This window comes from Petaurus breviceps, unplaced genomic scaffold (genome assembly GCF_028583685.1).
Source record: "Petaurus breviceps papuanus isolate PSGF00001 unplaced genomic scaffold, PetGlider_PUasm1.0 178, whole genome shotgun sequence".
Lineage (NCBI taxonomy): Eukaryota > Metazoa > Chordata > Mammalia > Diprotodontia > Petauridae > Petaurus > Petaurus breviceps.
The window spans coordinates 508,299-529,359 of NW_027185777.1; the positions used below are offsets into that span (position 1 = coordinate 508,299).

Consider the following 21,061-nt stretch of genomic DNA (forward strand, 5'->3'; position numbering starts at 1 on the left):
CCTGGTACACAGTAGGTGGTTAATATATGTTCATTAATTGATTGACCTGTCAGGGGCATTACCAAAGTGAACCAAGTTAGTAGCATGCTACCTTGATAAAAATCACAGGCAGATGGGGGTGGCCAGGTAGCACAGCGAGTAAGAGCACTGGCCCCAGTGTTGGGATGACCTGGGGATCAAATCTGGGCTCAAATACTTAGCACCACACCCAGAAATAACTGGCCGTGCAACCTTGAGCAAGTTAATTAACCCCAATTGCTTTAAAAAAAAAAATCACAGGCAGAGCTTTTACTGTAATGGAACTTTGATGTTATGGAGTTAAATGTTAGTTCCTTGAGGGTAAGGAGAGTTTTGTTTTGACCTTGACAATGCCAGCACTTAGCACCTCTCGCTCTTAGTGAATTATTGAACTTAAGTAAGCTGAATTGCGGAACTAGAATCTGATTCAGTGATAACTCAGAGGTTAAAAACCTGGATCCTTGGAAGGATGGTGGTGCCTACAACAGACCTGTGAAAATGAAGAACAGCTTCTGCTGGTTACATTTGGGGGTGGGCAGAGACAATGTGCCTGTAGTGACCACCAGCCTCCCATCTTGTTATCTACTGATTCCTGCATTTTAGTGGGTGAAAAATTGCTGTCATGTTGAAACTAGGATGATCCCTGAATACACAAATGCTTTATGAAATCTCCCACTAGATTTTTAAGTCCTTGATGGTGGGTGTAATGTAATGCCAAGGAAAGGCAACTTCCCAAGGTTCAAAATACCAGCATAGGTGCTCTCCATTTTATTCAGTGACAAACCAAGAACAGAGAAGATCAAAACATGACATCATTCAAAATACAGCATTTACTAAGTGTGATTAAATAATCTCCAAGTACTACCCCACCCCAGGACCTTCCAATCATTCAATCAATTACAAAGTACCTGTTCTAAATACTACTCCACCCCTAGGCTATACCTTCATTTTGTCCACCACAAAGTCCCTCTTCTCAAATGGAGATTAGTTTCCAAACATAAGTAAAGTACCTTCATTTGTTCAATCACAGAGCACAGAAAGGTCAAAAGTTCCCCACCCCTGGATCTCAATTGAATCTACCCCAGAGTTACATCAAGTTTAAACACAGCACTTAATACCCAAATGGAGGTCTTTTCTTCATCTTGACAGGAGGCAAGTTCTCAACAATCTTAGTTCCTGGGGAGACAAGGCTTAGCAAGGCCACAAGATATATTGCCAGTCCCTTCATTAATTCATCCTCTGTCTGTAGAACAGTCCTAGAACCCCTGAAAACATTAGCAAAGCCCTCTCCCAGGATTTCTGTAAACATACAACAAGAAAATCCTTCTTCAGGGCTTCTGAACCAACAGAAAGGTTCCCAGACCCCTGCAACAACAGCACTGTCCTTCACCAGTGGACAGTATTCATTCTGTCTGCAGGACAGTCTCCAGACCCCTGCAACAACAGCACTGTCCTTCACCAGTGGACAGCATTCATTCTGTCTGCAGGACAGTCTCCAAGACCCCTGCAACAACAGCACTGTCCTTCACCAGTGGACAGTATTCACTCTCTGTCTGCAGGACAGTCTCAGGGCTTCTTAGCCAACAGCCAGGTTCCAGGACTTCTTCAACAGGACAGTCTTTCACCAGTGGACAAATATGGCAAAACAACATCAAAACAGACACACAAAGTACCAGCAAAACAGCCATGTCTCCTCAGTCCTTGGCAGCTCAGGGGGCAGGTCTCAAAAGTCCAGGGCAATTCAAAGCGGCCACCAGCAATTCTCTTAGTCTCTCTCTCTCCACGAGGTGCTCTTCCAAAAAGGTCTTCTGCCTCTCTCTTGTCTCTCCAAATCTACGTCACCAGCTCCTCCCAGTTCAGGACTTTCTTTTCACATCAACAAGTCCATCCCACAGGTGGGATTAACAAGCTCTGGGTTTTAAAACAATCAATTTGAAAACCAAGCCAATACAGGGGAATCTTTAAATGCCATTACTATAACGGTGGGGACTCTTTTTTCCCCCTTTTTTCTAAAATTTTGTTATAAATAAATTAATATTTTAAAAAAAAAAAAAGGACTGTTGAATTAAATTGGATAGAAACTCGATGAATTGTACCCAAAGATTCAATGAGCTCTGCTGAGTTTAACTATGAAATCAAATCCAGCAAATTTTATTTGATTCCCATTTTCATTCATCCATTCATTTGATAATTTTTGGAAGGTTCTAACATGTGCTAGACTTTGGGAGAAATAGGAAATTTCGGTTCTGATATGGTCCCACCTATGTGGAGCAGCTGCACACAGTGAGGGAGGGAGGGGAGAGGAGGAAGACAAAATAAATGCAATAGCATGTATTAAGTGTGTTATAAAGTTATGATTCCATGAGGTTAAGGGGAAAAAGCTGTTATAGCTGAAGTGGAGGCTTCATGGAGTTGGTGACTTTGGGCCGGAATTGACAAAGCATTCAGGGTTCATCCTACTTTTAGTAGGACACAAATTTCTTGCTTGCTCAGATATAAAAGCTGATACGCCACAGGATGGGAAGATGGCAGCCACTGCACACATATTGTTTCTGCCCAACCTCAAACATAACCAACAGAGATGCTGGCTGCCTTTATCTAAACATCCTATGAATCAAGGCTTCTCTTTGTTTAGGCAAATTTCTGAGGTTTGGGGATTTGAAACAAACAAAAATGAAAAATCCAAACAAATTTGGAATCTCTTTGAGAACAATCTGACCCTCATCCCACCCACCCCTCCCACTCCTCATGCTGTTTTGTTGTTCTGTCATCTTTTCAGTCACATCTGACTCTTTGTGACCCCATTTGGGGTTTTCTGGATGAAGTAGAGCAGTTTGCCATTTCCTGCTCCAGCTCATTTTACAGATGGTGAAACTGAGGCAGGCAGAGTTGACTTGCCTAGGGTCACACAGTTAGTAAGTGTCCAAGGTTGAATGAACTCAGGAAGATGAGTCTGACTCCAGGCTAGGCATTCTATACCCTGTGCCACTTAGCTGCTCCACTCCTCATCCTTAGAGGGGATTTTTACTGTGGAAAGACACGAGGACTAAAGCAAGAAAAGGTCCCGGCTGTCCATTGTAACCTCTTGCCTCTCTCAAGGATTGGAGGGCAAAGAGCCAGATCTTCCCACTGGGTGTAAAGTAAGCTGCAAAGTTATATCTGGAGTTTCCAGCAGACATCTTGACTGCTCCTGACTTGAGTCTCATTCATTGTAGACAATGAGATAGTGGAGTGAGTTGGCTGTGCGATGGCCCAAGGCCCTTCTGTGTTTGTACAGTCTACAGTGGCCACCTTTATGTGTGTAGGAGCCGTTCGCTTTGGGGGTGCCTGTATGAAAGCATCCATTCAGCTCTCAGATCATCAAAGGAATAGGCCCACGCCTCCAGCTGGGAAGACTTGACACTTTCCCCATCCCTATCAGAATGCCCTAGCTGGCTGGCTTCTTTCAGCAATGTTCTGCCTTCCTGTCCTTGCTCTGTAGACTAGAGGAAGGCACTGTTGGTCACTGGGTGGTCGTGTGGCTAGGATTAACTGTTTCCCTTACCATTTGAGAAGGAATCTTAGATTTGGGGTCAGAGGACCTGGGTTCAAATCCCACTTCTGCCACTTACTACCCATATGACTATGGGCAAGTCTTCACCTCTAAGGCTCCAACTTCTCATTTGTAAAAATTAAGATGTTGGACAAATGTTCTGCCACTCATTTTCCTGCAACTTCTGAACAACTGTGATAATAATGCCTGCCTCTTTACATACATATATTATTTCATCTGGGCCTCTCAATCACCCTGGGAGGCAAGGAGGAACTTAGAATCATAGATTTAGAGCTGGAAAGACCATCATGATTCTCTCGTCCAACAATGTCCTCTTACAAATGAGCCTGTCACTCAGCCAATAAGCACCCATAAACACTGAGCGATGAGCATCTAAAAGCATTTATCAATGACCTACTATGTACCAGGCAAGGTGCTAAGCTCTGAACATGCAGAGAAAGGCAAAAGACAGGCCCTGCCCTCAACGAGCTTACAATCTAATGGGGAATATAACGAGAAAACCAAGGCCTAGAGCAGTTACATGATGGTCAAATGATGCACGCTTGTGCAGATAGCAAATCTGAGAAAATATTATGGGTATTTTTGTTGTCATTTCATAGTGGAGAAAACCATGGTCTTTCATGGTTTTTCAGTTCCAAATTTCTTTCCACCACTACCTGCCTCTGTTAAGCATCAGCTACGCCTTTTCTTCAAAGAACTCCTTGATAAGGACATACCGGTAACAGTGACAAGGAAGACAAAAGCCAGCATTTATGAAGGTGCTTTAAGGTTTGTAAAGTGCATAAATATATTTTCTCATTTGATTCTCATAACAACCCTGGGAGCTAGGTGCTTTATTATCTTATCTTACCTTTATTATTTTATCTATCTTATCTAGGTGCTTTATTTACTGAGACTAAGAGAGATAAACCAACTTGTCACAATCTTAGAGCCAGTTAGTGTCTGAGTCAGGATTTGAACTCAGGACTTCCTGTGTGACACCCTATATACTGTACCTTCTCTGTGTGGAGTTTGCACAGAATAGCTCTCTGGCCAGGTTGTTTGTTTAGTTTATTCCCTACCTTAAGCATAAGGCCTTGAACATACAGCAGCCACTTGTTAACTGGGTTTATTGTTCCATTGACCAACTGCTCCCTTTCTTGGTGATCCCATCCCCTCTTGCTCCCTTCTTTCACACTGGGAAGGCCATCACACTGGACTGACTAGCTAATGTCTGCTCACCCTGCTACTGAAGAGGCATCTCTCTGTGCCCCAGATGTGGATGTTGAATGAACTTGATCCTTCAAACTAAAGTCATGCTCAGGATGCTCTGGGCCCAGGGGGCTAATTTCACTCAAAGATCAAGATTAGAAAGTTCAAGTGACCCAGAAAAGGAGCAGCCTGCCCTTGACAGACAGCCTTTGTGTTCTATGCTTTAATCTCATAGAACACAGAACAGCAAATGTCAGAGATGGAAAGAACCTTAGAGACAGTAGAGCCCAGTCCTAAGGTTCTATACCCTGGGCTTCTTCTAATGTCTTAGCCCTGGCCAAGAGGCAACAAGAGAAGGGCTAATGGAATTTCTTAAGTGGTTACTTGCAACAGAAACATAAAACTCTGATTAATGATGGATAATATTTTGTATTCATAAAATACATGGCACTTTGAGGTGCACAGGGTATATTTTTCCCATTCGACAGATGAGAAAACTAAGGCTCAGAGAGGTGAAATAGCATATTCAAGGCTATATGGTCAGTGCTTGGAAGGCCCAAGACTAGATTAAATTATATTGACATTTTTTATTTTTACTTCATTCTCATTTCTGAATACATCCTTCCCTCCTCCCCCATTCAGCAAGCCATCCCTTGTGATAAAGAATAAAAAGGAAAGAAAGAGTTCAGCCAACCAACCAAGAAGCCAACCCAGTCATGCAGAATACATGTTCTATACTCCTGGTCCCCCTCCTTTGCAAAGAAAGGAGGGCAGGGCATTGTTCTCACTGCTTCTCTAGGGGTCAAACTTGCTCATTATAATGACAGAACAGAGCCTGGGTCTTTATACTTCTCACTGTCTCTCCACCCACCACCTTCCTTTGGTGGGATTCAACAAACTAGAAAAAGAAAAAAGCATGAGACAAGAAATTCTACTGTTCTTGGTTTTTGTTCTGTTTTGTTTTGTGTTGGTTTTCTTAAGAGTTAAATAAGGAAGCGATCAAATGAAAGCATAGATGGCCAGACCTGACAGGGAAGACCTGAATCTGTTGTTGCCAGAGCAGGATTACCATGGGCAATTTTCATGGGAGTGCCCCCATACATGAAGACACCAGTGATGCCACTGGACAACCTAGCTGGGTAGCCAACCAGAAAGGAAAAATAGAGGAAGGAGCAAGCTGGAAACCAAGAGAGGAAGAGAAGGGAGGAAAGGAAAAGATGGAAGGACTGATGTCAATGGCAGCCACAATTCAGTGACCATTACTTTTAGTGGCAACAGGTTGTGTAGAACTGGATTACGTCTTTTTTTTTAGATTTTTATTTTATTTTAATTAATTAATTAATTTGCTTTTTGGAGTGGGGAAGGCAGGGCAATTGAGGTTAAGTAACTTGCCCAAGGTCACATGGCTAGTAAGTGTTAAATGTCTGAGGACGGATTTGAACTCAGTTGCTCCTGACTCCAGGGCTGGTGTTCTATTTACTGGGCCGCCTAGGCGCCCCTGGATTGTCTTTTGCTTCTACTGATGGCATTCATCGACCCACCCAGATTCTCTGAGCTATAGCATCTCAACACTCTCCCCTTATCCTAGAAAGCAAAGTGTGTAGAATGGAAATGAGTATTTATGTGGGAAGACGGCACCTGTTCAACATGGTGCTCTCGTATCCTGCTAGTTCTTCATGGATTTTTTTGGTTTTTAAGCGTGGTTAGTCCTGCACAATCTGGCTTCACACTATCTTCCCAGACTGGTCCTGTGTTACTTCCCCCTCCCCATGCACTGACTGGCTGAGTCAATCCCCACATATGACACTTCATCTCCTGCTTTTGTCTTTTCATAGGCCATATCCCTCTTCATCTCCGATCTCTTGACATCCCTAGCTTTCTTCAAGGCTTGGCCCAAATGCTGCCTCTCCCACCAAGCCCTTTCACAGCTCCCACACTAAGTAATGCTTCCCCAACAGAAATCACTTTGTATGGACACTGAATATTTCCACTATCATTTTCTGGGCATACTTATTGTTTCTCCCTAATAGAATGCAAGTTCTTTACAGGTAGGGGAAGTTTATGTTTGTTATATTCCCAGTACCTAGCACAGAATCTGAAACACAAGTGATTAATAAACGACTGTTGATTTGAATTAAATAATTGAAGTGACTGTTATTGGACTCTGTAAGTAAAGCGAATGTCTGCCTGAAAATAGCTATATCCTGTATTTACTCAAGTATCATATCATTTCAGGCCGATCCACATATCAATTTTAAGATTTAATAGGAGAGTTCTTGGTGGTATCCAACTCCCAACTGGTGCTTTGGCAGATGTGATGACTTCATCAATGTGGGTACTACTTACAGCTAATATAGGTCATATTTCAAGCTTCCATCCTAAGGGAGCTGGTATTGATGCTGGTTATCACAGGGAGTTGGGAAAAGAGATAGACAACTGGTTTTGAAATTAGTAATATTGGGCTTTGAGTCCTACTTCTGGCTATACTAGCTCCCGACTAAATTATAAGTGAGTTGCTGGCCTTCTCTTCCCCTGGCAACTCTCTAAGGCTCCAAATTCCAAAGAGCCATGTGTTTCCATCATTACTTGGTGCTCTCTTTCCCATGAGATCTGGACTACCCTCTTCAAAAGTCTCACCTCCTTGGTTTTTTTGTTTCAAACTAAAGGACTAGGGAAAATAAGTCATTGGATGTACTCATCAGCATTACTGTTATTTGTCTAATAAGACCATCATTTCTGTCAGAATGTAAGCTCGTTGAGGGTAGGGGTTATATCCTTTTTGTTTTTCTAGGTCTGAAAGCAGTGCCTGGACACAGAAGAGGCATTTAATGAATGTAGGTTCTTTTCATGTTTCGCTATACCAATTATTAGCAGTTTTTTTCTACGTTAAAGTAGGACCCCAATGCCTCATCCTGGCATGGAGGTGACCTTGACTCTTGAAAGCTGTACCAACACAACACAGATTCTGGCAGGTGCTACGATGCTGAGATGACTTTGAGCCATGCTCAAAGGACTAACCCAGCTCAGCCTGGAAAGCCTCAACCACCAGGTGATGAAAATGTTTGGCCAAAGCAACTCATGAAGAATGTCTCTTCATGGAGAAGGTGCAGTATGCATTGGTGGAAGAAATATCCAGTGCAGATTAAATCAGAGACCTTTGGGAACACTGAAGAAAGAAGAACAAGAGGGAAAAAGGATAAGAATTTATTTGAAATCTCACCCTGACTAGATCTATAAGACTTTCACTGGGACACCATCCCATGAAACATTTCAAATCCCAATTTGAACTTAATGTGAAAAATATCCCAGTGAGTGAGAACAGAGGAGCCACAGTCCATTGACTAGAATATAAAGAGCTCAAGGAGACAGTAAATCAAACAGCATCTGGCTGTGAAGGGGCAGAAGGAGCTGATTCCCTCACAGCCAGAAGAGATGCCCAGGCCAGGGCCTGGGAAAGTGGCCAGTGATGTCATCTGGAGTTTCAGGGTAAATACTCTAACTCTATAGCATGGGATCAATATGTCCCAAGAGAGATTTTTAAAACAAGAAAGAAAGATCCTCCACATACATTTTCTATCTAAATACTTAGCTGGTTAAACTGTGAAGAAATTAACTCCAAGAGTTCAAAGGGACATCTAATCTATGGCTCCCCCAACCTTCCACCCCTAGTCCCTGCCCCCTCCCACTCCAAAACCAACTAGGACAAATGAATGGCAGCAAGATCATTTTTAAGAGCCCCAGACACAGACAAATCCACAACCTCCACCAATTCTGCATTATTTCTATTTTCTTCTCAAGCTTAAACCCATGTTTCCTTTTATTTTTTTAATTAATTTTTTTTTCATATGTTGGCATTTATTATTTAAGCTGAAGAACAGGTTATGAGGGGGGTGGGGCAAGGGAGGAGACAGGGAGCCTAGAGCCTCTCATCTGTGTCTGCTCCAGACGGGGTTGATCCTGATTTCTGAGCCTTGGTCCAGGGCACACAAGGAAGCACACGCTAAGATGAGGTTCCAGGGGGACAGGTTGAGGAAAACATGGGGGTGGCCAGAGCTACACATCCAGCCAGAGGCGGGGCTGGGATTCTCCTTGGGTCAGCAGCACCACTCCCTTTTGGGAACTGAAGCCTATCGATAAAGTCCCATCCACATATTTCTTATAAAACATTCTTGCAGTTTCAGTCTTTGTGCTAAAGAACCCTTTCATCGCCTTTCTAGCTTCTTGTACTTTGCTTCCAGTTTCTTTGAATACGCATCCAGCTTGTAAGCGGCCTGCTCAAGAGCAGCTACCTGCTCCTCAATGAAAGTGATCTGATCCAGGTAAGGCTGAAGGGCGGCATATTTCTGGTGTAAGTCCTTTAGCTTTCTACTTATGTTTACTGCAATATCTTTCATTTCTGGATACTTCAAGCTAGTCAGTTTGTTCCTATTTTCTAGAAGTTTGTAATCTTCACTGGAGGCTGTCAGCTCGCCTGTCAGGTACGTGGCCATTTTGGAGAACATGTCCTGGCACAGCTCCGTGGCCTCCTCGGCCGTCTCCACCACGGCATCGTCTCGACTCAGACCCTCCCGCTGGGCTGCAGGGACGCCCTCCGCTGTGGACACCATGCCTGGGCCTTTTCAGGCTCCGTAAGCCAGCCACAGGCCTTCCGGTGACTGCGCGCATGCGCCGGAGGAGAGCGGCACCTCACCCAATTAATTTTTTTTTTTCAATTAACAAGCATTTATTTATTTTCCCTTCTAATTCTCTTCTCCACTGGAATAAAGAAGGAGGAGTAGGAGGAAAAAGGGGGAGGGGGAGAAGGAGAAAAGACAAAACCTTTCTAACAAGTAGACATAGTCAAATAAAACCAATTCCACAAGGCTTATGGCTTCTTGTGGTCTCCTAAGAAAACAGCATTTCATGTTCAGATATGGCTACACCCTCCTCCCATCCCATTCCCTCCTACCCCCTAAAGCATTACAGGAAATGGAATGAGTTTTTATAAGAGGATCATGGTTTTGACACATTGATTGTTATCAATGGAGAATCAATTCTTAATTTGCTTTAATTTGCCTATGGAAGCTATATAGTAGGGCTTGGACAATAGTCACACAGGATGGGAAAGGGTAGATGAATCACTGGATCATAAAATTGAAAAGTTAGAGGCCATCTAATTCAACCTCTTATTTTTTATAGATGAGGAAACTGCAGCACATAGACAGGAAGTGACTTGTCCAAGGTCACCAACACAGTAAAGAATGGATCCAGGATTTGAACCTGGACCCCAAGACTCTCACTTTAGCCCTCATTCCACAACACCAGAGGCGGAAGTACCCATGCTGATGGGATCACAGGTCCTTCTTCCTTCCCTCCTCCCTTCAGCTCTGTTTCACTCACCCCCCAATGCCACAGAACAGTCCACTTGAGCAATATTTTACTCACACCATAACTGTGAACTCTAATTAATGTTTCTTAAAGCTGCTGTCATGGTGCCTCCTTGCACAATCATAAAACTTTTATTGCTTTTGTACAGTGTCTTTTAATGTCATACAATATTATATCCTCATCCTCCCACCTCTCCCCACCTACCCTTTTTCTTCACCTCCCTGTTTCCTGGGAGGGCTCCATTATGCCTCAAAAGCTTTGAAGCCTTTACTTCCTTCAAAACCACTCAGGAACTGCCTCCTCCAGGAAGGCTTTCCTGATTTCTCCTAGTTGTCAGCGCTATCCCCCCTCTCCTCCAAATTCTGTCGATTTATTTTGCATGTACTTCTGCCAAATTGTCTTCTTACAAATGGCAGCCCCCAGTAGAACATGAGCTCCTTGAGATCAGAGACTGTTTTTGTCTCTGTTTCTCCAAAGTCCAGGAAAGTGCTTTGGCAGAGAGATGCTCAATAAATGCTTGTAAAATGGAATTCAACTGAATTTCATTAGAGCTGGCAGTGGCTCAGGGGTATCTCTGTGCCCAAATTCTCACCTTGGATCCTGCACAAAATCTGTATGACTTTAAAATATTTTGTAATGAATTGTAATTTTTTAACTTAAAAAAATCTTTATGACTGTTGGTCTTTTTTATTTCATTGTTCATTTGTGTCCAACTTTTCATGACCCCATTTGGGGTTTCCTTGGCAAAGATACTGGAGTGGTTTGCCATTTCCTTCTCTAGCTCATTTTACAGATGAGGAAACTGAGGCAAACAGGGTTAAGTGACTTGCCCAGGGTTACACAATTAGTAAGTGTCTGAGTCCAGATTTGAACTCACAAAGATATGTCTTCCCGATTCCAAGCCCATAGCTCTATGCACTATGGCATCACCTAGCTGCCCCAGTACTGTTTTCAGCCTCTGCCAAATAAGATTTAGATTCTACGTGATTGCTAAGGTGCCTTTAAGTTCTATGATCTCACAGGCAGGGGTGATTTATACAGCAAAGGAAAGTAACACTAAATATTTTTAGGGATTTTGGTTTCCATGAATATAACAGACTTAAATCCTTAGTTGCCTTGATAACATCACTAGATAATTATGGAAGTGCAGTTTTGAAAGTGCAAAGGGTCCTGGACTTTGAATCAGGAGGACCTGGGTTCAGGCACTCTCTCTGATACCTACTAGCTGTGTGACTTTGAGCAAGTTACTTAAACTCAATTAATCTCATTTTCCTCATTCATAAAATGTTGATAACAATACAGTTAGTCTTAGATCATTTTTATTTTTTGGAGGGGGGGGAAGGCAACGCAACTGGGGTTAAGTGACTTGCCCAAGGTCACACAGCTAGTAAGTGTGTCAAGTGTCTGGGATCAGATTTGAACTCAGGTCTTCCTGACTCCAAGGCTGGTGCTCTATTCACTGCACCACCTAGCTGCCCTTAGTTAGTAAATGTCTGAAGCCAGACATGAACTCATGAAATTGAGTTTCCTGACTCCAGGCCCAGCCGCCTATTCTCTATGATGCCACCTAGCTACACTTTAATACCTTTTTCCATGTCATTGGGAATGTTCTGCATATCATCTGGAGTTCTTGTGCCATGCTAAAGATCCTCCAAAAACCTCCATCCCTGCCAATCTGGAAAATAACATTATAAATCATTGCTCTTTGAGGGCTTCTTTTGTAAATGTAAAAGTTAAAAAAAAAAAAGCGTGCTTCCACCATTACAGTCCAGCTTGCCTCTGATGCCCCACCTAAATATCACATCATCACACAGCTCTCTAAGAGGCAAAAGGAAATTCTCTGTTTCCCTAATGTCCAGGCATGGAATGAGGACAAGTTGAAAACATGTCAATACCCAGGCCACCTTTCCATGGTATCCTCCCATTAAGAGAAGGCCCCTCACTAAGTTATATCAACGCAGGGACCTAGATTTGTTTTGTCCGCCCAGACTTTATAAACAGCCATGCAATCACCCACCCTGCAATTACAAGGTGTGTTGGGGGAATAACAATGCATGTTGATTTTGTTCATTTTACTTTTAGTACAACCTTGATTCAACTAATTATCTGTCATTTCTTGGTTCATCAGGTCTTTGATTTGGAAGGCACCTTCAAGGTAATTTGATATAACCACCATCCAAATCAGGAATCCTGTTTCGAATCCTCAACCCCTACCCTAAGGACTCCAGTAACAGGCAACTCACTGTTCCATGGAGGCAGCCTGCTCTATTCTTGAATCACATAATACTTGGGAAGTTTTTCCTTGTATAGAGCCCAAATCTACCACTCTTGATGGTTTATGTATAACTTCTACCCAAGTGGGAGCTAAACAGAACAAGCCTAATCCCACTTCTTACACAGCAGCACTTCAAATAAGTTCTTATCAAAAAATCAGGCCGTTTCAGGAGAAAACAAGCCTTACTTACTTACCCTGTATTAGAAATCTCACCTCCCTTTTGGGCCTCTGCGCAGGCTGTCCGCCATGTTTGGAATGCTGTTCCTCTATCTCCACCTCTTGTAATTCCTAACTCCCTTCAAGGCTCAGTTCCTTCTCCTGATCCCTGGGTCAGGCCCCTACCCTCCCAAGTTAGTCCATCCACCCCCTGGAAAGCCCTTTTAAAAAGCCTTTATTTTGTATACATCCTCTATTTACTCATCTGTGTATATGCTGTATTTTCCAGTAGAACATAAGCTTCTTGAGGTCAGGGACTTTCTCATTTTTGTGTCTATATCCTTGGCTCCTAGCAGTGTCTGGCACATAGTAGATGAGTAATAAATGCTTACAGATTGATTAGTTAAATGATTAGGCAAATGTGAAAGCTACATCTAAACTGAGGCTTTCAGGTTAGCCATTTGGGATCAAGCTGAGCCAGCTGGGGAACAGTAAGGCCCAAACTGGGCTTCCTTCCTAACTCTACCACCAACTTGCAAGAGGCTACTAGTCAAGTTACTTTAACTGCGTGCACCTGGCCTCAATTCTGTCTACAAAATGGATGGGTTACAACTGAGAAAGAATGTTATACCAAAGCATCTTGGCATCCTTAAAGGCAGTGAAAATTATAGCATAGCTCAGTGGAAAGACTGCTGAGGCCTACAGTCTGAACCTCCGCTCTGCCAGTTCTCAGCTATATAATCTTAGAGGGATCCTTTTCTCTCTCTGGGCCTCTGTTTCATCATCTGTCAAATGGGAGGGTCACTAGATCCTCTGTGTGGCCCCTTCCAGCTCTAAGGAGCTTGCTTAGGAACATGCAGCTCACAAATATCAGGTGTGATACTGGAAATCTACAAAGATGGAAGGGTCTTGAGGGTGGTCAAGTCTCGGCACTTTACAGATTTGGAAACTGAGGCTCAGAAAGTTTCAATGATTTCCCCAAGGCCACACAGCTCACAGCTGTCAGAACCGGGACTTGAATCAAGGTCAGAGGAGCTGGAAAGGGTTTCAGAGAACTCCTAGTCACCTAGCCCACCCCCTTCTTGTGGCAGACGAGGAACCTGAGACCCAGAGAGATTCACTGATTTGTCTACAGTCACACAGAGCTGGGTGGAGGGGGGCTTTGGAGGTGCCGGAGAGGCTTCAACTCGAAATCCAGGGCTCTATCTACAGCACTACCACACATCACTGTAAATAAATAAGAAACCTGCATAGAAAATACTTTTTTCTGACCACAACCCAGCCCAGGAAGTATGGCTGTTCTCTGTAAACCATTTTAGAGAATGCCCCCCCCCTCCTCTCCCCCCGCCAAAGGCTTCATTCCTCTACTCTCTATGCTATGAGCACCTCCCTTCCCCATGGGAAAACGTGCAGCAAAGGAACAAAGCATTGATTCCATAGCAAACCTACACCCTGACCCTTAGAACCTCACCATCCCACAAATGTGACAGCACCTTTTTTTGCCCCTAAATCTGTTCTGAACCACAATACTACATCCCAGGTTTTTTTCCAGGCAGGCGGGGCTAGGGGACAAGGGGTATGGGAAGACTATGTTCTTTCTACTGCAGAAGAAATAATAATAAACTACAAAAACATACATTTCCCAGGCCCCTGCCAAAAGTTGCTATGTTTAGGCTGAATATGCCTGTGTTCTCTGTTAGAACAAGTCCCCTTTCATGATGGGGAAAGACAGGAAACAGTAACTCTTCAGGACCTTTTTTCCTTAAAAAGTTCTCGATTAGAAATTATGGGCTATTACCTCATGTGTATAATGTGCTGGAGGGCCTCTTACCACAAATTATTTGATTATGATGTATTTCTTTGTTTCTCTGGGGCTGCCACAAGACACCAGAAAGTCAAGAGCTAGCATACGGGAATGGTTTAGTGCATATGATTTCAGTCATTCCTGGATCGCCAAGGCTCTATTTTTGACATTTCAATCATCTCTGCATTTCATCATTCAGAAATCCTATATAGCTGGCCATAAATGGGCCGCCTGAGCTGAAACATGACCGGCATCATTAATAACAGGGGGCGGCAGTGGCAAAGCCTGTCAGGTGAATTTGGGCCCTGTCTGCCCTGGGTGCCGTCCAGTCAAGGCGGGCCATGGAAGCTGGCCACATGGAGGAAGCTTGGCTAGCCTTCCAGCAGCTTCCCGGCTATCACTGTCAGATTCCATCATCTCCTTTTAACCACAGACATGTGCACGGTGTTAGCAGCAGGTGGGCCAATCCAAAGACCAGTCATTCTTTGCCCAGATAAACAGATAATATTCTGTGATAGCAGATGCTCAAAACACCTTTGTGGGTTACTCGGTGTGCTTAGAGCCCTGGCCCCACCAGGCTAGCTGGATCCCTTCACATCTGTTCCTCACCTGTCGTTTTCCCCCTCTCACCTCTGTTAATCCCAGCTCGCCCATCTTCACTATATTCCCCACAATCCATCCCACCACTTTCTATGACCTCCATTCTAACCTTCCTTCATCACCTCCTCACCACATCCCTTATATTGCCCCTGATCCTTGGCGATCCCTTTTCCATCCCATGTCTTGGACTGCTTGCAAAACTACACAGGGCATGGGACCATTGATTTGAAGGGAGGCTGACTGGGGGAAGAAGGTCCCTCTCATATGCATTGTTTAATTTCTTTGTTTGGAGTGTGAAATGGGTAGAGCTTGGTGGTGTTTCTCAGAGCTGTCCACAGGTTACTACTTTAAAGAAATCCTTTTTGTTACTTTGAGAACAATATATCCCTCTTCTTCCTACGTCTAGAGCCAGTCATAACTGCCCTGCGGTAGCCCTATGGGTAGAGTACCTGTCTTGGAGTCAGGAAGACCTGAGTTCAAGTCCAGCCTTAGACAGGTACTAACTGTGTGAACTAAGGTAAGTCACTTAACCTCTGCTGGCCTGGGTTTCCTCATCTATAAAACGGGGATAATAATAGCACCTACTTTCTAGGGTTGCTGGGAGGATCAAATGAGTGCTAGGCAGGTCCTAAGTGCTATATAAATGTCAGCTATTATGATATTTTTATAGAGTACAAAGGAATGGCAGGAGCAAGGATCGACGCTACTCAGTGTATACATTAGGGATGTCAGCAGAGATTTTGAAATATTGTTTCCAGGCACAGCCATTACCGATTTAATAGAATGATGGGCGAAGGAAGAGATGAAGCAAAAGCCAGAGGTAGACAAAAGGAGAAGTGAAAGAACTTGGCTAGAAAATAACTCATCCGAAAGTAAGTATACAGTCCTGCTATCGTACTGGGCCTGTCTTCACTTTGATCAGAGTCAAACAGGCAGCAAAGGTAGTTCTCTGATTTGGGGGGTCTGGGAGAAAGAGATTTTTTTGTTGTTTTGGGAGGGGGAAGACAGGGCATTTGGGGTTAAGTGACTTGCCCAAGGTCACACAGCTAGTTTTTTTGTATGTGTCAAGTGTCTGAGCTGAGGCCGGATTTGAACTCAGATCCTCCTGACTCCAGGGCCAGCGCTCTATTCACTACGCCACCTACCCACCCCAGAAAGAGATTCTTAAGTTGCTGGAATAGGAAGACAGAATGAGGGACCTCTGCAACTACTTCTGCTAGGAATATGCTGAGTGCTTGTTTTTTGTGCTCAGACATCAAATCAAATCCTTCCACTGGAAGAGATGTTAGACATCTGGTCCAACCTCTTCATTTTACAGATACAGCGATGGCCAAAGAAGGAAAGTGACTGACCTGAGGTCACACAGGTAGAGTCGTGGGATTTTTAATTTTAGACCTTGAAGGACCTTAGAGGCCACTGAGTACAACCTTCTCATTTTACATGAGGAAAATGGCAGCATTGGGAAACTAAGGGATCTATCCAGGTTCACACAGCTATTAAATGTCTGAGGCAGGATTTGAACTCAGGTCATCATGATTCCAAGTCCAGCTCTCTATCTCCTACATCATACTCCCTCTTAGATCCAAGTCTTCTAATTCCAAACCCAGTATACCTTCAAGATTTGGGTTCAAATCCCAGCTAAACCATCTACAACCAACTTTCCCCATCTCTAAAATAAAAAGGTTGCACTGTATGACCTCTAGGTCTTGTCTAACCCTGAATTATATGTTCCAATGTCCAGAACTGGAGAAAAAAAGTTTAGGTTATAATAGAATGTCATTGAAACACCCAACAAGAAGACCAGGGAGCGTAACCCCCTGAAGACATTTGCTGCTTCCTAGTTTTGCTTCCATGGGGGTGGAGAGGGGAAGATAAGCCCACACCTTCCACCTGTGCCTTCATCAGAGCCCCAGTCCCTCTCTACCCTCCTATCTCCTCCTTATCTTATAGGAAAAACGAAACCAGCTGTCGTCAGAAGGATCAGTGATTTAAACTGAATTGAGAGCTTAAAAAACCAGGAAGATCATTTAATTCAGTCATTTGCCCAAGATAACCCAAGTGGCAAGGATTTGAATGAGGAAGACCACAGCTAGTTTTCTGTCATCTGCGGCCATAGGATATTTGGGGAAACAGAGGGCAATGAGAATCCCTGAAGCCAGAAGACTGGATAATGCACAAATAACTTTCTTAAATACCTTCAAACGATTTAAATGACTGGGTCTTGACATACCCTGGGTAACTCTATTGCTGCTCAGATATCAATTCTCTGAAAAAAACTGAGGCACACTCAAGAAATAGCTATAGAGAATGACTGACCTGAGTGCTACAAACACACGATTCTCTTTTGAGAAATTCTCTTCCCCATTGTCAGATCACCAGAACATAGTGTTATAGGTTAAGAACTGGAAGGGACTTTCAAGGTGGTTCAGGAACTTTTCGGTACCTGATGAAATGGATCACTCAGAGCCAAAGAATTCAAAAGAATAATCCATGTAATAAAAGCCTATTTAAAGACCCCTGGTAAAAAGCGGTTCCCTGGTTAGTTAAGAGCAGCTCAGAGGAGAAAAGCCATCGGAAAGGACAAAAAGGCAGTTGACAAAGGGGTTCCTAGGTGTTGGAGGAGGTCCCTGCTGAACCCCAAAACCATTTTTATACACTGATTGTCCCAAAGTACAAAGCTAGGTCCCAGATCAATCCCACCTGGGGGCTGCAAATCATCCCAGGTCTGGACCATAATTGTCTTCCAATGGTCCCAGCTGATGTCGTGAAAAGTCTGGAGGCTGAGGAAGGGAGGTTGGGAGAGTTAGCTCACTTCTCCCCAGTTCCATGTGTCCTGGCCCACAATAAAGGTCATCATTTTAGATGAAGTAACTCTGATCTTTGAGTTTCTCCTATCACAAGGTCACAGAATCACAGGATTTAGAAGGGGAAGGAATCTAAGAAACAATCTATTCTGTCCCCACTTTCCCTATTTTACAGATAAGCAAACTAAGGGTGGAGGGGTGAACTAACTTGACCAAGGTCATTCAGAAAGCATATGTGACTTTTAAAGTCCTCCATGCCCTGGCTACTTCCTACCTGCACACTTTCCCCTGGCTTCTGTAAACCAGTGACATGGGCCTCCTTGCTGTTCCACATAATAGACTTTCTATCTCATGGCCCCTGGGTGTTTTCACTGGCTTCCCCCTCTTCCCCATCCCTTAATGCTTTCTCATCTCTTCCTGCTTCCCCCACCTTCTTCCACGTCTCAGTTAATATCCCCACTTTCTCCAAAAAGTCTTTCCTGATCTCCCCTAAGGCTATGCCTTCCCTCTCTTGTTTACCTCCAATTTATCCTTTCTTTGCAAATCCCTCTTTAGACAGCAAGTTCCTTGAAAGTAGGGATCATCTTTTGCCTATGTATATATAGCACTTACACAGTGCCTATAATGTAGTAGGTGCATGATAAATGCTTCTTGACTGACTGCTGACTGAACATAGTAGATCAGATTTGAACCCAGGCCCTCTGATGCCAATCTTCTTTTTCTTTTGGACCATAGCTATTTGTGTTCTTTACCAAAGTCCTCTCAAGCCTCATCATGGGGATGGTGGATGACCCTGAATACTTTAATGTCCATGCCAGCTGGGCATCAGCCCTGGCAGGTCCCATCAAGGTTGGAAAGATAGTATAGGCCCAGTAATGGTTGCATGCCTCTTTTCTGAGAGCCAGCCCAGTCCTATTAAGAGATACTACCGTATTTCTTAATAGAAACTATAATATGGCTGCAGTGTACTAAAGTTTTTGGTTCCAGAAACTCCATAAAACATGTCACTGGAAGAAATATTCACAGACAAGATCATAGATCTTTAATGTATTGATGTGAAATTACTTGTGTACGTGTTTCATCATCCCATTAGTTAGGAGCTACTTGAGGTCAAGGACCATGCCATTTCTTTTTTTAAATCGTCATTGATTTACTTATATTTTAAATGACATTTTATTATGTTTTCAATGAATGAGCATTTATTTTCTCACCCTCCTATTTTCCCAAACTTTCACCTGGAGGGAAAAATGAAAAAGAAAACCCTTGTCACAAATATGCATAGACAAGCAGGACAAATTCCCATATTTGCCATGTCTACAAATGTGTGAGTTGTTCTGTATATTTAGGCCATCACTTCTCCATGCAGGGTGGGGGAATGCTTTATCGTTGGTGCTATGAAACTATGGCACTATGCCTCATTCATCTGTATGTCCTCCAGTACCAAGTTTGGGGCATAGCCAGGTTTAACAAATATTCACTGAATCTAAATGAATCAGGTTATTTTAAAATGGATAATGTGTAGATTAACTGCCTCTGTCTGTCTGTCTGTCTGTATGTATGTATGTTCAGTTGTTTTCAGTCATGTCTGACTCTCTGTGACCCCATTTAAAAGATACTGTAGTAGCTTGCCATTTCCTTCTTCAACTCATTTTACAGATGAGGAAACTGAGGCAAACGGGTGACTAGCCCAGGGTCACACAACTGGTAAGTGGTTGGGGTTGGATTTGAACTCAGGTCCTTCTGACCTCAGGCCCAGTGCTCTATCCACGATACCACCTGGCGGCCCCTTAACTGCCTCCAGTGGTCCTCTAATGTTTGTTCTCAGGACTCCTCTATACTCGGCTTCCCCAAAGGGCTTTTTGTTTTGTGAGTTGTCTATTGATATTCCCCATATTGGAGATTAAAATGTTAATGTTATAATAAAAATAGCTTTGGCTCTGAGGAGTCCCTGAAAGGGCTTTGGACTGCCAGGGGTTGTTGGGTCACACTTTAAGAACCAATGACCCCCTCGGTGGCATGTCAGTGCTCAAGGACCAGCTGTCTCCCAGTTCACAATCAAGTCTAAATACAAAGTTTCTGAGTTCCATAGGCTGTAGGAAGGTGACAGTGGGAGTTCAGTGGCCCCCTTAGAAAACCAGTGCAGCTCTAGACATGCAGAACCCACCCGACCTCTCTTGCATCAATGAACAATATCCTTAGCTCACTAGCACAGGTAGTAGGTTCAGCTCAACCAAATGGCTCTAAAAATGGTCTCCTCTGACTGCTGTAGCATCCATCAGTAATGGCCTCGTCTCCTTCATTTGCTAAATACAAGAAGCCTACTGAAGGGCTCAGGTGTGAGTCTGGTCCAACCTTCATGTCAAACAAATACACGAGATCAGCCCTCCAGGCCCGGAGTTTGAGCCCAATCTTCTAGGGCAGGTGGGTGAGGACAACTGGCCTCCTTACACTTAGTGAGAAAAATGGGGGCCACAGTGGAGTCGAGGGAAAAGGACTTGTGTAAAAATCTGCTGAGTCCAAGCCTGGGAAATGGGGGGAAGAGCCCTGTCCATTTCTCCTCTTCCTTTCTCCCCACGAATACCTTCTTATTGAACATCACGTTCAACATCTAAGAGACTTTTAAGGGTCTCTTGTTCAAGGAATCTTGGCCAACAACTGCTGTGTGGAGACCAGTGAGTTTCTTAAAGGAATGTCTGAGTCATCCAGGCAGAATGGGTGCCTCAACTTGGCTCTGGGATAACATCAAGGGACTTTAACGTACATGATCAAAGGAATTGCTAGGGAGAGGGGGGATGGGGAGAGGAAGACAAAAGGGGGGAGAAGGAGAGAGAGGGAGAGACAGAGAGGACACAGGAAAGAGGAGAGAGAAGAGGAGAAAGAGAAAAAGAGAAAGGAGAGAGAAATAAAAAGGAGAGAAAGAAGAGGAGAGGAGAGAGAGAGGGGAGAGGAGACAGAAAGAGAAGAGAGAACAGGAAAGGAGAGGAGAAAGAGAGAAAGGAGAAATTAAGAGGAGAGAAAGAAGAGGAGAGGAGAGAGAGAGGAGAGGAGACAGAGAGAAGAGGAAAGGAGAGGAGAAAGAGAAAGGAGAGAGAGAGAAATAAAGGGAGAGAAAGAAAAGGAGAGGAGAGGAGACAGAGAGGAGAGGAGACAGAGAGAAGAGGAAAGGAGAGGAGAAAGAGAAAGGAGAGAGAGAGAAATAAAGGGAGAGAGAGAGAGAGAGAGAGAGAGAGAGAGAGAGAGAGAGAGAGAGAGAGAGAGAGAGAAAGAGAGAGAGAGAGAGAGAGAGAGAGAGA

At 43.7% G+C, this 21,061-nt stretch overlaps 1 protein-coding gene and 1 pseudogene across 1 annotated transcript in view; both read right to left on the reverse strand.

Annotated features, from left to right (window-relative positions):
- SUSD5 (sushi domain containing 5) overlaps positions 1-21,061 on the reverse strand; it is a 102,553-nt gene that overhangs the window by 4,105 nt on the left and 77,387 nt on the right. The window lies entirely within an intron of this gene.
- LOC138159745 (biogenesis of lysosome-related organelles complex-1 subunit 2 pseudogene) lies at positions 8,573-10,001 on the reverse strand (annotated as a pseudogene).